This window comes from Montipora foliosa, chromosome 8, assembly GCF_036669935.1.
Source record: "Montipora foliosa isolate CH-2021 chromosome 8, ASM3666993v2, whole genome shotgun sequence".
Lineage (NCBI taxonomy): Eukaryota > Metazoa > Cnidaria > Anthozoa > Scleractinia > Acroporidae > Montipora > Montipora foliosa.
In genome coordinates, this window is record NC_090876.1 from 8,824,797 (window position 1) to 8,829,796 (window position 5,000).

At 36.8% G+C, this 5,000-nt stretch overlaps 1 long non-coding RNA gene across 2 annotated transcripts in view; it reads left to right on the forward strand.

The window, feature by feature from the left end:
* Nucleotides 1–2,853, forward strand: part of LOC138013063 (uncharacterized) — a 7,271-nt gene extending 4,418 nt beyond the window's left edge. Inside the window, exons 6-7 of one of the 2 annotated variants that reach the window (XR_011125162.1) lie at nucleotides 1–1,714; nucleotides 2,289–2,853. The exon at nucleotides 1–1,714 is cut by the window's left edge and continues 1,023 nt beyond it. This is a non-coding gene — a long non-coding RNA (uncharacterized lncRNA). The remainder of the gene's footprint in view (nucleotides 1,715–2,288) is intronic. The other variant, XR_011125163.1, reaches the window with a different exon arrangement.
* Nucleotides 2,854–5,000: the final 2,147 nt, after the last annotated feature.

Sequence of the window (5,000 nt, forward strand, 5' to 3'; positions counted from 1 at the left end):
GACGCGTTTTCGAGAATAGAGAGCTTTAGCAACGACGACGGAACGGCAACGAGAACGTCATCTCAAAACATAAATTCTCATTGTTTCTATCACTTCCATGCCTTTTAATATGACAAAGGTATGACAGTCCCTCAGGAATGAAAACGTTATGAGTGGTGCATAATTTAGGGAAGAAATGAAAAATTATCTTTAAGTGTTGACGTCCTCCATAAAACCGTGCTCAAATTTGACTATTTCACGTTGTTGTTTTGCTGACGACGGCCAAGAAATGGACAAAAATGAAAATTGCACGTGCAGAGCGTGCAAAGCTATTGTTTTTACCCACTAAATATGCAAATTTTTGGCGTTCTTGTTGCCGTCGCCGTTGTGGTTCCTAAAGCTCCTTATTTAGGTAGAACAGCCCACAGTTTTTGGTCTCATATTTTGAGCGAATGCGTATGCGCAGCATTAATTTCACTTCTAAACTCGTACTAACTATGAGTACCAAGACGTTTACAAAATGGAAGTGAATTTACACTGCATTTCCAAGACCATTACGAGAAGGAGAAAAAAATGTTCTCTCCAAAGTCGCTATACAGTATTTGTTTGTTTTTGGTTTTTTTTTTCAAATCCGCGCCGCGCCGGCCTTTAAGGAATAAGGAGTTTTAGCAAGGACAACAGCGACGTCAATAGACCAATTCGGCTAAAGCCTCATTTACACTAGCAAGTTTTCCTTGGCAAGTCCACTTGCCGACTGTACACACTAGCAAGTTTTCCTTGACAAGTTTTTCCTTGACAAGTTTTCCTTGGTAGTGTAAATGAAAAATATGACGTTTTCATTGACAAGTGAACTTGACAAGTAATATCCTTGTCACATTTTCCTTGTTGTCCGTCTACACGAGCAAATTTCTGACTTCACAATTTTTCCTTGTCAAGGAAAAGCTAGCACGCCAGATTTTCCTTGACAAGGAAAATTTGTCCACTATTCCCCATCTACACGAGCAATTTTTCCTTGTCAAGGAAAACTTGTCAAGGAAAAATTGCTCGTGTAAATGGGGCTTAACTCAATGTTGTACCCAATTCAGATCCTTTGGGAATAAAACGTTGCAAATATTTCCATATGAATGCTAATATTATCATGCAAATGCAACATACAAAGATCCTTACCCCCGAGAGATTTGAATTGGGTACAACATTGCGTTAGCCGAATTGGTTTATTACAAGGTCACTTCAAAATATAACAAATCGCTGTCGTAAGTATTTCGCGATTATTCCATCTTGTTCACCTTGAACAACAAGGGCGAACTACAATGTATCATGTAACTGGATTTATAGGAACGGTTTTAAAGTGAAGATAAAAAGTGAACGATATCCTGTTGTATGCTCACGTCGGCCACAAAACCAAAAATTTGGTGATTTCATTCACTGGCGAAAAATGTCTGCGCATGAGTCGCGCGATATGTCACGTGACGCGTTTCCGGGACGATCATTGGCTCTCGTGAAAAAAACACTCCCGAGGAGAACAGAAAAATGGCTGCCTTTTGAGAATCGGTAGCTTGTTGGTTTCCGTTCTTTTTAGAGCGATCAAGGCTAGTTTTAACGCCAGTCTCAAGTGGAATGTATTCTTGGAGAACGTCTATGTTGTGTAAATCGTTTAAAAGTCCAATCCAACGAGCATCCTCGGAAAATTTGCTCCTGGAAAATTTTATTTCGTGGGAAAAGAGCTGCGAAACAGGTGAGTTTTTTACGCAATTTTTGATGTGGAAAGTTTGTTGCCACCGGGTACAAAAAGTTACTGTAATGTACAGAAAGGAGGATTCCTAAGGTTTCCGTTCATGTGTGAATTGGCTTGTACCAGGTGGCAGGGAAATGGTAATATTGTTCAACGTGAAGGTTATTTTTTTCTGCGTTACACCTTACGATCGGCACCTCTACATGAATGATCAATGATTCGATCAGATATGAATTTGATTTTGACTGTGATTGTCTCATTGGGAACGTAACCCTAGTATCAAATAGTTTAAATAGCTGCTTTTAAGGTCATTTATATTCCCTTTTCTGGTGAATGTCTAAGTTATTATACTTTTTAGCAGTCACAACTCAACGATCCTTGCGTTCAAGTACATGTAGTTACCAAGTTATGGATTTGCAATTAATTTGAGTTTAAAATCAAAATCAAAATCCATGTTAGTTTAAATAATTTTTGGAAGAACAGACGTGTAGGTACAGATGTATATAGGTATCTATAGATTCAGGTTTTTTTAGACTATTGTTTTCTGGAAGCATTAATGATGTAATTTTGGTTTTAGGGAACTGTCATGTGTTGTTGGATCAAGGAAATTCTGTTTTGAGTCAAGTATGGTTGACAGTGGATAGTTGTTCCTGAAAAGGCTGAAAGGAAGCTTTATTGCCTTGGACTTTTTTTGCTTACACCCCACATGTTTGTTCTTTTCTTACATGGCAAAATTTATTAATATATTATGTGATTTGTAGCTGCAGCTAGAAACAGTGTCCCATGCATAAGGTCTCATTGGGGTTGATGGCAGTAAAATAACTTTGGTAAAAAATATGTTTAAAGTTTTTATCATAACTTCTCATCTTGGTCCTGCGGGACTTCAAACATGCTCTACCATTTTGCACAAGGAACTTGTCAATCAACCGTTACCTTTTGGTGTATTTGCAATATGATATTTTGGATAGCAATTGATATATTTTTCTGATCCCTTATGTGTAGATATCCTATGTCTGTCACATAGTTAGTTTTAAGCTTTTATTTCCTGTAGTGTATCTTTATTATAGTTAGCACATGACCCCACAAGCATGTGTTATTGCTTTAATATTGGTTGTGTTTGAATAAAGGATATTGTTGTCTTGTCTTGTAGATAATGCAAAACAGCCTCAGTTGTATTTGCATTTTTTCTGAATGTTACTTTTAAAGGGCAAACCATTAAAAAGTGTACAAAGTTTGCAGGAGTTCAGGAAAAATATTCAAAATATTCATTGATTTGAAGTTCCTGAAGCAGGTAAATCTTGAAGAGTTTACGCAATCATATTTGGAATATACGGCATTTCTTTTTGGGAATGTTCAAGTCCACAGAATTCATTTTCTTTATGTTGAGAAGTACTGACTGTTGACTCCATGGGGTTCCCCATTGACGAGTAAAATCGTCTGGTGTTAGACAGAGCAAAATACTCTGGGTTTAGACAGAGTAAAATACCAAGTATGGCCGGTTTAGGGGTGAAAGGGGTTAAAGTGCGATCATTACTTTGACTTTCTTTCTTTATTTGAACCAAAACAAAAGTGACTAATCATCACCTCCACCATTGCTATACAACGGCTTTGGCTTTTAGAACAAAGTATCAAAGTTGATGCTGGTGGCTCAAGGAGTAAACTTTGCAAAAACGTTAGGTTAAAAATACTTTTATGGTATTTGAGTATTATTGTAGAACAAATTTGCATAATATCGTTTAAGTCATTAAATCAATGAGAATCCAAATATGAGGATGCAGTTTGTTCAGGAGGGGTCTTTTTTTTTTAAACAACCCTTAAAGGTAACAGAATCTTGTTTTCTGGATGTAGGCTAAAGAAATCTGACCCCTTAGGGGAACCAGTTCTACGTAAATTGACAAATGACTGGCATTTTATAATTCATAACACTTAGGTAAAAGCTACTTGCTTGCTTACCAAATTTTTCTACAGTTCCATTCATTTTTCAGATTGATAGCCTTAAATGTACTGCAGCAACTCTGCCCGCTGTTTGGTCTCAGTATCATAAGTACCCCCTTGGGGTAGTTTGTTCACTTCACCACCATTGTTTAACCCTATCCAGGGACTAAAGCAAGGATGGAAATTGATTACAGCTTAAATAAATTGGACCACTTTCCACTTTTTTTACTTCTTACACTTACTGCATTCAACTTTAATTTATTCATCCTTTGAAATGGTAGGAATGCTTACTATTATTTACAGCAATTGCTAAAAAATTCATTGCATCTAATGTTGAAATATTTTTTACATATGAGTCTTAAGTATTTATGAGTCAATGAGTCATGAGTCAATGAGTTAGTGCAGTTACCCTAACCCATAAAATGAAAGCTAAAATTTCATAGAGTCCTTAGGCCTAATCACTGAAACGAGGGCTTAGGCTTGATCAATAAATTATTGCTATAAATGACTGTGAGTCTCATTGACTCATGACTCATGACTCATTGACTAATTTTACATGTGGAAAGGTAACAGGAGTTATTTCTGTGAAGTCTTATCCAGAAAACTGCAACATGGGATTATGTCCCTTTCAAATGTAGCTTTGTATGCTTTTGCTCAATGTCTTTGAACGATTATTACGGAAATATGAAGTTATGGTTTTTCTAAAAGTTAAATCTAATGCAAGGGGATCAAAATTATTGAAGCAGCTGTGTTGCAACCAGAGTCCGCAAAGAGAGATTAGATAATTTGTTGTACTGGAAGTACTTAGTAGGCCAGCGTGAAATTTGTGAAGAGTTTTGGAGGGTGGCACTGAATCACCTTCAACAAGTTTTCTAAACTTTGAAAATACCTAATTTTATATCCTCCTGCTGTTTTATTGCTGGAAGATAAAATCAATTCCTGATTAAGTATTTTTGTTGTCACATTAACCCACTACAATGTGGTGAAAGCGTATTATTAGCTGTAGTAATATTTTGCTACAGTAAAATTCTCCCTGCTGGTAAGCTGGACTTTTGAATCAAATATTGTTGTTTTGGCTATTCAGAGTTAACCTAATCTATGTTTATTTCTATAATTTGGAGGAAAGCAAACAATTGGCATTTTGCCACGCCCAGATTAGTCTCCTTTAGGGGTCACAAAAAGCTTGAGCCACGCCCAGATGGTCTCCTTTAGGGGTTAAATTCAAAATTTCCGACGAGCATCCCCGTCTGTTCCATATGGGAGTCCCCCCCCGGGCTTCTAGTGTACCCAATATGAGGTGCTATGACATGTCAAGTATGATTTTGGTTATTATTACTGCTAAATTCACTTTAAA